The sequence below is a fragment of the Anomaloglossus baeobatrachus genome, chromosome 4, assembly GCF_048569485.1.
Source record: "Anomaloglossus baeobatrachus isolate aAnoBae1 chromosome 4, aAnoBae1.hap1, whole genome shotgun sequence".
Classification (NCBI taxonomy): domain Eukaryota; kingdom Metazoa; phylum Chordata; class Amphibia; order Anura; family Aromobatidae; genus Anomaloglossus; species Anomaloglossus baeobatrachus.
In genome coordinates this window covers 243,676,957-243,689,210 of record NC_134356.1, presented here as the reverse complement: position 1 = coordinate 243,689,210, position 12,254 = coordinate 243,676,957, and the positions used below count along the sequence as shown (strand labels likewise).

The window sequence follows — 12,254 nt, the reverse complement described above, 5'->3', positions numbered from 1 at the left end:
CTTTCCTGCACATACAGCTTTCCTGCACTTACAGCTTTCCTGCACATACAGCTTTCCTGCACTTACAGCTTTCCTGCACTTACAGCTTTCCTGCACATACAGCTTTCCTGCACTTACAGCTTTCCTGCACTTACAGCTTTCCTGCACTTACAACTTTCCTGCACATACAGCTTTCCTGCACATACAGCTTTCCTGCACTTACAGCTTTCCTGCACTTACAGCTTTCCTGCACATACAGCTTTCCTGCACTTACAACTTTCCTGCACATACAGCTTTCCTGCACATACAGCTTTCCTGCACATACAGCTTTCCTGCACTTACAGCTTTCCTGCACATACAGCTTTCCTGCACTTACAGCTTTCCTGCACATACAGCTTTCCTGCACATACAGCTTTCCTGCACATACAGCTTTCCTGCACTTACAGCTTTCCTGCACTTACAGCTTTCCTGCACATACAGCTTTCCTGCACATACAGCTTTCCTGCACATACAGCTTTCCTGCACTTACAGCTTTCCTGCACATACAGCTTTCCTGCACTTACAGCTTTCCTGCACATACAGCTTTCCTGCACATACAGCTTTCCTGCACATACAGCTTTCCTGCACATACAGCTTTCCTGCACATACAGCTTTCCTGCACATACAGCTTTCCTGCACTTACAACTTTCCTGCACATACAGCTTTCCTGCACATACAGCTTTCCTGCACATACAGCTTTCCTGCACATACAGCTTTCCTGCACTTACAGCTTTCCTGCACTTACAGCGTCTACCTCCAATCATTGGCAGACAGATCACTGAAATATGACAGACCTGTCAGTCAGAGAGAGGAGACAGGCAGGAGGCAGAAAGAGGCAGCGGAGCTTTATGTTTAGTCCCACCCACTATACTTACAACACATCAGCATACAATTTCAATTATGGATTACACTAATAAGCAAAACAGATTTCCACAAACAAGGCAAGAATTTAATCAGCATTAATGCTACCCTATATACTGTATATGCCTTTAGCTTGCGTTATAAAATTCTTCTGACACATTCTCATTAAATACAAAGGAACACAATTTATAAATGAGTCACATGATGAAATGGCGACTTCCAGATGGAGGGGTATCTACACAATATGTTGTCACAGCAGGCTGTCACATCTCCACCAGAACCTGCTCCTGCGATGTCTGCTTCTGTCACAAGGCGCTACCGTATTCACTCTGTGGCTGACACTAGTGATGTTGGAGCTAAAAGCCATGCATGGCGCAGGCCCTGTCCAGTCACTAAATTTAGGGGAGCTGGGACATGCCGTGTTGTCTAGTCTGGCAGTATGGGTGTGTGTGCTATTCATCTGAAATTATCAGCTCCCTGCTCCAGCCTATTGGAAAGCACCACACCCTACTAAAGCTTCCAGTTTAGTGCCGGGAGCTGCCAGATATAGCTTTGTGCTCCTCTGGTCTCCTGCCTATCAATTTGTACCGTCTTGGTTTTGGCCTGGCTACCTAAACACCAATGCCACCCTGCACCAAAGTACAGCAGCTTATTTCATGGCCCCTTGCCCAAGGAGTCCTGTTTAACTCCATTATCCCTGTACAGAGGATAAAGGGTGAAGGCCAGGGCAACTCCTAAGATCTGGAAAGGTTTTGTCTGTATAACCATTTTAAAGTTGCAAGGCGACCACTGATAAAGCCTTATTACACAGGTACAGTGAGACCCTAAATAAAGTGTTAAGTACAATCGTAAATATCTCAAAAGAATAATTAAGAAGTAGTGATGTGTTGGTCGCGACTGAAATAATGCCACTCCTTGATGATATCTCAACTGAAAAGAAAGTGGGCAGGCTCTATCCAAAAGAGACCATCTGAGTACCTAACATGGTTGTGCATAGGTCCTTTTTCGACTTTAATATACAGTCATATGAAAAAGTTTGGGCACCCCTATTAATGTTAACCTTTTTTCTTTATAACAATTTGGGTTTTTGCAACAGCTATTTCAGTTTCATATATCTAATAACTGATGGACTGAGTAATATTTCTGGATTGAAATGAGGTTTATTGTACTAACAGAAAATGTGCAATCCACATTTAAACTAAATTTGACCGGTGCAAAAGTATGGGCACCTCAACATAAAAGTGACATTAATATTTTGTAGATCCTCCTTTTGCAAAAATCACAGCCTCTAGTTGCTTCCTGTAGCTTTTAATGAGTTCCTGGATCCTGGATGAAGGTATATTTGACAATTCCTGTTTACAAAACAATTCCAGTTCAGTTCAGTTTGATGGTCGCCGAGCATGGACAGCATGCTTCAAATCATCCCACAGATTTTCAATGATATTCAGGTCTGGGGACTGGGATGACCATTCCAGAACATTGTAATTGTTCCTCTGCATGAATGCCTGAGTAGATTTGGAGCGGTGTTTTCGATCATTGTCTTGCTGAAATATCCATCCCCTGCGTAACTTCAACTTCGTCACTGATTCTTGCACATTATTGTCAAGAATCTGCTGATACTGAGTTGAATCCATGCGACCCTCAACTTTAACAAGATTCCCGGTGCCGACATTGGCCACACAGACCCAAAGCATGATGGAACCTCCACCAAATTTTACTGTGGGTAGCAAGTGCTTTTCTTGGAATGCCATGTTTTTTTGCCTCCATGCATAACGCCTTTTTGTATGACCAAACAACTCAATCTTTGTTTCATCAGTCCACAGGACCTTCTTCCAAAATGTAACTGGCATGTCCAAATGTGCTTTTGCATACCTCAGGCGACTCTGTTTGTGGCATGCTTGCAGAAACGGCTTCTTTTGCATCACTCTCCCATACAGCTTCTCCTTGTGCAACGTGCACTGTATTGTTGACCGATGCACATTGACACCATCTGCAGCAAGATGATGCTGCAGGTCTTTGGAGGTGGTCTGTGGATTGTCCTTGACTATTCTCACCATTCTTCTTCTCTGCCTCTCTGATATTTTTCTTGGCCTGCCACTTCTGGGCTTAACAAGAACTGTACCTGTGTTCTTCCATTTCCTCACTATGTTCCTCACAGTGGAAACTTACAGTTTAAATCTCTGAGACAACTTTTTGTATCCTTCCCCTGAACAACTATGTTGAATAATCTTTGTTTTCAGATCATTTGAGAGCTGTTTTGAGGAGCCCATGATGCCACTCTTCATAGGAGATTCAAATAGGAGAACAACTTGCAAGTGGCCACCTTAAATACCTTCTCTCATGATTGGATACCCCTGCCTATGAAGTTCAAAGCTCAATTAGGTTACAAAACCAATTTAGTGCTTTAGTAAGTCAGTAAAAAGTAGTTAGGAGTGTTCAAATTAAGAAATTGATAAGGGTGCCCATACTTTTGCACCGGTCAAATTTTGTTTAAATGCGGATTGCACATTTTCTGTTAGTACAATAAACCTCATTTCAATCCGCAAATGTTACTCAGTCCATCAGTTATTAGATATATGACACTGAAATAGCTGTTGCAAATACCCAAATTGTTATAAAGAAAAAAGGTTAACATTAATAGGGGTGCCCAAACTTTTTCATATGACTGTAGCAATAGCCACTTCATGATAACTTTTACTGTGCTTGTTGTGACAGCTATTTTTGATTTTGCATTGAGCACTTTTCTTGCGGTTTGTAACATGAGAAGTTTACATCTCAGATTGTAAATTACTATTTGAAACATTTTACTTTTGGACTTTTATAATCTAGTTACTCTTATTAGTGTCGCTATTCCATCCTGTCATTCATTTTTAAAATCTCTCTTTTTAAATGTGAGCTTTCTTATATTTATTGAGTCCAATTTTTGTATATATTTGTAATTATGTAGGGACTAATACATGACATGTAGTATATGTGAACACTTGATATCCAGTTATGTGTAGATACTGTCAGGTCAGACAGAAAAGATGCCTTAACAAATGAATTTCATACAAATTGTGATATCAAGAAGGCAGAGCTTCTACAAAATCACAGGTCTTGTAAGGTCTTATCATCATACAGTGCTTAATGCCTACCAATAGTGATCCAAGGAATGACAAACTGTGAGCCAGAAACGTATTAATGAGTGCCTAAGGCATATTGTTTCATGTGTAAGCAAAAGCTAGTTTGTCCAATGCTATAGACGCACAAATTGTCAAAAACGTTAATGCTAGCTATGGTACTAGATGCCATAGAATACCTCCAGAGGTTTTTCCAAGAAATTATACCTATATTTACTGACCGCTTCCAAGAACTGGAGCTCAGCCTTTTTGAAGAAAGTAGGAGCTGATCCACATCTTATGGCAGTATTCACTACACCGTAAGCAGAGCTGTGCCGTACAGCCCTGTACAATGTTTATACTTCTGTACCACCCCCGTGGAAGCAGCCGAGCTGCTCGGATCCGGGTTCACTGTGGCTCGAGGGTCTCCGGACTCGGAGGTCGTGCGGCCACTCGAATGAAAAGGGGGGAGTATTTACAGGGGGTTAAAGTTTGTGATGCCACCCATGTGTGTCGGGTTGCCTGAAGCTACTCCCCAACCTAGGGTCCGTGTACCCCGTTGTGCCTTCGGTCCCGGACCGGTGATAGGGCCAGGCTGCCGGCCGTCCTCCTCGACGAGTCCGAGCACCTTGCCATGATCCCCTGCGACCGGGGTCCGACTCCTCTAGGCCCAGACCACTGTCTGCAACCTATGCAGTTACTTCAGGAGTCCCACTCCCGACTTCCTCCGAGCTCATCTCAGCTCGAGGGACACTCTCCACTCTCCTTCTCCACTCACTCCACTCGACTCTATTTGACTGACTACACTACCTCACCTCCCCTCCCTAACCCCCCAGGTGGGCGACTCTATTCCTCTCAAGCCGTCCACTGGTGTGTCAGTGTGCCAGGTGGGTGTGGTGCAGGGTATCTCTAGGGTTTTGATTCGCTGATGGAGGCAACACCGCTTAAGTTGGGACCCAGAACCAAGAGGGAGGCAGAATACTGCACGGAAGGGCAGCGTGTGTAGTACGCTGTGACGACCTGATAGTCCAGGGGCGTCACACTTCCTTATCAACGAACTAGTAACAGCAGATGTCTGAGGGTGCTGGGTATTGGACCCACACCGGTCTGATACTGATCACCTTTCCTAGAGAAAGCTACAATATCCGGTTTATCCGGTGTTTAGCTAAAAGTCTGCAGTCACTTTATAGGACTGCAGACTTCTGAATCCTCAGAGTGCACAGTGCACGTTGTAAGGGTTCTCCGGTGTCAGTGGCGAGAGTGGATGGCAAAGTTCCTGCAAATAAGCAATCTGTATTCTTACTGCCAAATTTATTGTATTGAGCAAGACTGAGCATGTCTAATCAGAATGTGGCCGAAAGTATGCAAATTGCATACTTGCGGTGATATGACTGCCCACTATCTCTGGCGGCATTGAAACCTGACAGATTGCACTGCGCACACTGTAGAATCCTGGCAGATTGCACTGCGCACACTGTAGAATCCTGGCAGATTGCACTGCGGATACTGTAGAATCCTGACAGATTGCACTGCGGATACTGTAGAATCCTGACAGATTGCACTACGCACACTGTAGAATCCTGACAGATTGCACTACGCACACTGTAGAATCCTGACAGATTGCACTGCGCACACTGTAGAATCCTGACAGATTGCACTGCGCACACTGTAGAATCCTGACAGATTGCACTGCGCACACTGTAGAATCCCGACAGATTACCTGACAGAATGCACTGCACGCACTGCAGAATCCTGACAGATTGCACTACAGACACTGTAGAATCCTGACAGATTGCACTGCGCACACTATAAAATCCTGACAGATTGCACTGCGCACAGTATAGAATCCTGACAGATTGCACTGCGCACAGTATAGAATCCTGACAGATTGCACTGCGCACACTGTAGAATCCTGACAGATTGCACTGCACACACTGTAGAATCCTGACAGATTGCACTGCGCACACTGTAGAATCCTGACAGATTGCACTGTGCACACTGTAGAATCCTGACAGATTGCACTGCGCACACTGTAGAATCCTGACAGATTGCACTGCGCACACTGTAGAATCCTGACAGATTGCACTTCGCACACTGTAGAATCCTGACAGATTGCACTGCGCACACTGTAGAATCCTGACAGATTGCACTGTGCACACTGTAGAATCCTGACATATTGCACTGCGGGCACTGTAGAATCCTGACAGATTGTACTGCGCGCATTGTAGAATCCTGACAGATTGCTCTGCACACACTGTAGAATCCTGACAGATTGCACTACGCGCATTGTAGAATCCTGACAGATTGCACTACAGACACTGTAGAAACCTGACAGATTGCACTGCACACACTGCAGAATCCTGACAGATTACACTGCAGACACTGTAGAATCCTGACAGATTGCACTGCACACACTGTAGAATCCTGACAGATTGCACTGCGCACACTATCAAATCCTGACAGATTGTACTGCGCACACTGCAGAATCCTGACAGATTGCACTGCGGACACTGTAGAATCCTGACAGATTGCACTGCACACCCTGTAGAATCCTGACAGATTGCACTGCGTGCATTGTAGAATCCTGACAGATTACACTGCGGACACTGTAGAATCCTGACAGATTACACTACGGACACTGTAGAATCCTGACAGATTGCACTGCACACACTGTAGAATCCTGACAGATTGCACTGCGCACACTATCAAATCCTGACAGATTGTACTGTGCACACTGCAGAATCCTGACAGATTACACTGCGGACACTGTAGAATCCTGACAGATTGCACTGCACACCCTGTAGAATCCTGACAGATTGCACTGCGTGCATTGTAGAATCCTGACAGAATACATTGCGGACACTGTAGAATCCTGACAGATTACACTACGGACACTGTAGAATCCTGACAGATTGCACTGCGCACACTATAGAATCCTGACAGATTGCACTGCGCACACTATAGAATCCTGACAGATTGCACTGCGCACACTATAGAATCCTGACAGATTGCACTGCGCACACTGTAGAATCCTGACAGATTGCTCTGCACACACTGTAGAATCCTGACAGATTGCACTACAGACACTGTAGAAACCTGACAGATTGCACTGCACACACTGCAGAATCCTGACAGATTACACTGCGGACACTGTAGAATCCTGACAGATTGCACTGCGCACACTGTAGAATCCTGACAAATTGCACTGCGCACACTGTAGAATCCTGACAGATTGCACTGCGCACACTATAGAATCCTGACAGATTGCACTGCGCACACTGTAGAATCCTGACAGATTGCACTGCGCGCATTGTAGAATCCTGACAGATTGCACTGCGCACACTATAGAATCCTGACAGATTGCACTGCGCACACTGTAGAATCCTGACAGATTGCACTGCGCGCATTGTAGAATCCTGACAGATTGCACTGCGCACACTATAGAATCCTGACAGATTGCACTGCGCACACTGTAGAATCCTGACAGATTGCACTGCGCACACTATAGAATCCTGACAGATTGCACTGCGCACACTATAGAATCCTGACAGATTGCACTGCGCACACTATAGAATCCTGACAGATTGCACTGCGCACACTATAGAATCCTGACAGATTGCACTGCGGGCTCTGTGAGGATTCACAAGTCACTGCAGACTTTGCCAAAGATAATCCCTTTAAGAATATTGCCTGTAAACATAGTAATATAGTGATACATTTGTATACCATGCTAGATGAAGATATATTTTTTTTTTTTTGCTAAAAAATATTTTTCATATTTTATTTACACCCACTAACATTTACATGATATACTGTTACAATCACTTGAGTGTTCTTTCACAAAGAACGTAATATGGAAAGTACATTTGGATGGTTTTAATGGAATAGTTTTATGATATCTTTTACATCCAGTACATCTCATTTCTTTGTTCCCAGTGCATAACCACATGGGATCATATTCAAAGTAGACTATATTTTTCTACAGCATTCAAATCAATGTATGTAAAATAAGGATGACCTTTCTAACATCACCAGATATGGAGATACATAATTCAGCTTTATTGTCTCATGAACTGAATGACTTATGGAAACATTTACAGCATAACATGACAGATCCAGCAAACTATCTCTCTTTGCCCTTAATGCTTACTTATTCAACATTCAGTGTTAGAAAAATGATAAATCACTAGTCAGACCTATTTAAAGAAGCAGTCCAGCAACATTTTTTCCCACCTATGCACCTTACACGAGACTATTACACACTGCATTTGTTTTACACATGGTGTAATCACTTCCATATAGTTATCTTTACTTTGATTCTCTTTAGTCTCCATCTTCATTCCGAGAATTAAGAGGGCTTTACACGTTACGATATCGTTAATGATTTATCGTCGGCAGGGCCGTATTTGGCATTCATGCTGCCCTAGGCACTTTAAGTTGTAATGCCCCCTACTGGTAAGGCTGCTTTCACACTTGCGTTGTTTTGCATCTGTCACAATCAGTTGTGTGACTTATGCAACGGATGCGTTGCAGATAGTGGCACAACTGATGTGACTGATGCTGCAAAACAACAATCCGTTGTTTTTTGTTTTACTGTTTTACCAGCGGCTGGCTATTGTGAACGATCAGCTGATCACCCGGCGGCTAGCCGCTGGGCGATCACCTGATTGTTCACAGTAGCCGAGCGATCAGATGATCGTTCTCAAAAGCCAGCTGATCGATCTCAAAATCCAGCCGCCAGGCAATCAGCTGATCGTTCGGCCGCCGAGAGAGAGAAAGAAACATTGATTTCAATTATTAAACACAAGAGCTGAGCATGCGCAGTAGAAAAAAAAGGATTCTGACGCTCAAAAAACGCTACATGCTGCGCTCCTACGTTCGTACATAACTTCACAAGAACAACCATCAGTACATAAATACATCACCAGAACCACAGTCAGTACATGCCTACATCACCAGAACAATCATCAGTACAGAAATACAGCCGCAGAACAACTGTCAGTACATGACTGCATCACCAGAACAATTGTCAGTACAGAAATACAGCCTGAGAACAACCGTCAATACATGACACATCACCGTTATACAGCGATCACTTTCAATGTCAGGTTAGCTCCTATCATATAAACTTGTATACCTTAACAATGGTAAGGAGATGATTGAAATTGTTGTTACCAACTATCATCAAACTAGGTACCACAGTACTGATTAGTTGCTAGTAGCTGCACTAGTAAACATTTAAAGAGTAACTTAAAGGTTTGGTCCAAAGGCAAATTAATTTTCATTCTAAATCCCTATCTATTTAGTGCCAAAATATATATATTTTTTTAATATACTTGCATTAATAATTTCCTATCCTGTCCCTTGATGACGCTTCATTTCGGGGAGGGGCGGAGGCTGCAGTCACTGATAACGCTTCTTTCGAGTATCCCAGCATGCACCATGCTCTAGGATTCTCAAAAGAAGGGTCATCAAAAAGGTCCATTAATTCTTAGACTGGTGCAGTAATGTGTCCTGAGACCCCCATAGGTGTAGTGCATGGCACAGGAGACAGAACTCTGACTTTCTACTGAAGCCGCGCTGCTCTGTCTGCTCTCCTGCACTTTCCTAATAGGTCTTTGGAGCAATTGTGGGGGACTCGGGATCGGGTTCCCCTCAGATCTGTTCAAAATTAATTACCCTAAGGCTACTTTCACACATGTTTTTTCCATCAGGCACAATCCGGAAAAAAACGGGTAAAACGGATCCGGTACCGCATCCGTTTTATCCCCATAGATTTGCATTGTTACCGTATTGTGCCTGATGGCTTTGCGTTGCATCCGCTTCTTTCCGGATGCGGCAAAATTAATTAAAGCGGCGGCCGGAGGCAACGTATCTTGTAACGTTTTTTTGTCCGGCAAAAAAAAAAACGCATCACGCCGGATCCATTTTGTAAACTGAGCATGCTCCAATGTTTTGAAAAAACAGATCAAGCAAAAAAAACGGACAAAACGGATGCAAAAACGGATGCATAATGGATACAACGGATCCGTTTTTTTACACATCCGGCATAACGGATCCGGTGGATACGGTTTTTACATTTTTTGCTGGATCTGTTGGATCAGGAAAAAAAAGGATTGTGCCTGAATGCAGAAAACCGATGTGTGAAAGTAGCCTAAAACATATAAAATCATTTCTGAAACATTAAGTCGCTCTTTAAGGTGTGTTTACACTGCTGCGGATTATCGGTCTACCTCAACAAACTGTCAATCACCTGATGCAGGAGCAAAATATCTGTCATCCACAAAATGCCGATCACCCGGTACAAATATTCATATTAGGGAACGTCGCCCATAGAAAAATCATACCAGATATATACAGCCCATACAGAAATCACACCAGGTGTATACAGCCCATACAGAAATCACACCAGGTGTATACAGAAATCATACCAGGTGCATACAGCCCATACAGAAATCACACCAGGTGTATACAGCCCATACAGAAATCACACGAGGTGTATACAGAAATCATACCAGGTGTATACAGCCCATACAGAAATCACACCAGGTGTATACAGCTGAATACAGAAATCATACCAGATGTATACAGCCTATACAGAAATCATACAGTGTGTATACAGCCCATGCAGAAATCATACCGGGTGTATACAGCCCATACAGAGATGACACCAGGTCTGTACAGCTCATACAGAAATCATACCATGTGTATATAGCTCATACAGAAATCACACCAGGTGTACACAGCCTAAACGGAAATCACACCAGGTGTATACAGCCCATACAGAAATCATACCAGGTGTATACAGCTCACATAGAAATCATACGAGGTGTATACAGCCCATACAGAAATCATACCAGGTGTATACAACCCATACAGAAATCATACCAGGTTTATACAGCTCACACAGAAATCATACCAGGTGTATACAGCCCATACAGAAATCATACCAGGTGTATACAGTCCATACAGAAATCACACCAGGTGTATACAGCCCATACAGAAATCATACCAGGTGTATACAGCTCACACAGAAATCATACCAGGTGTATACAGCCCATACAGAAATCATACCAGGTGTATACAACCCATACAGAAATCATACCAGGTGTATACAGCTCACACAGAAATCATACCAGGAGTATAGAGCCCATACAGAAATCATACCAGGTGCATACAACCCATACAGAAATCATACCAGGTGTATATAGCTCATACAGAAATCACACCAGGTGTATACAGCTCACACAGAAATCATACCAGGTGTATACAACCCATACAGAAATCACACCAGGTGTATACAGCTCAACTTAACATTTGATAAAAGATTCACTTTTGTTTATGGCATAGGCCACTCCAAAAATGCACAATGCCCCCTCACTGCAAAATAAATAAATAAATGAGAAGATTTTTTTGTTAGGTTACACTGTTTCTACCTGGCATGATTTTTATATGGGCTGTGTTCCCTAAAAAATGTTTGTACAGTTTAATTGGCATTTGGGGGGGGGGGTGACAGACGCCTTTAAATATCTTTCTTGGCCGCACATTGTCCTGTGAACACATGCTGCCAAGAACAATGCTATTCTATGTGCAAAGGACGATCATGGTAAAGATCGTACTGTGCACATGAAAGTGCGGTCACAAACCACTGACCATCTGCTGGATATAGATCAGCGATCACTTAAAACCTGCATTTAGCAATGTGTTTAGCCATCACCTGCATTTATCCAGCCTCAAACCTCGGTACCTCACAGGTCCTGGTGCCATGATGACTTCACATCCACAGCTCGTCTCTGCAGACCTCCATCTTCTCTGCTCTTCTGCAGCACATCACGACACAGTGCCCTTAAAAATAACATGTCATTATAAAAATAATCAACCATGCTGTTCCCTAAATAAGCCCCCAAAATAAATAACTGTCCCTCACTTTAATCCCTGCACAAAAAAATGCCCCCCCCCCCCCCCCCATACACACACACACTATCTATATTATGGTACATGGCTTCCACACTGCCCCCTTTATAATACCACACCGTCTCCCCTCATGAGTTACACCCACTACACCCTCCTCACTTATGAACTATGATCGCCAAACTATCTGGACCACATGCTGCCCCCTATTCGAACTGTCTCCCACACATTAGACTTCTACATACTGAGCCATGTTGCCCTTTCTCCATACTGAGCCCACCCCACGCTGCCCCCTTTTCCATACTGAGCCTACCCCACGCTGCCCCCTTTTCCATACTGAGCCCACCCCATGCTGGCCCCTTTTCC

General features: G+C 43.6%; 1 protein-coding gene across 3 annotated transcripts in view; it reads left to right on the top strand.

Annotated features, from left to right (window-relative positions):
• LIN7A (lin-7 cell polarity scaffold A) overlaps nucleotides 1-12,254 on the top strand; it is a 144,076-nt gene that overhangs the window by 77,692 nt on the left and 54,130 nt on the right. The window lies entirely within an intron of this gene.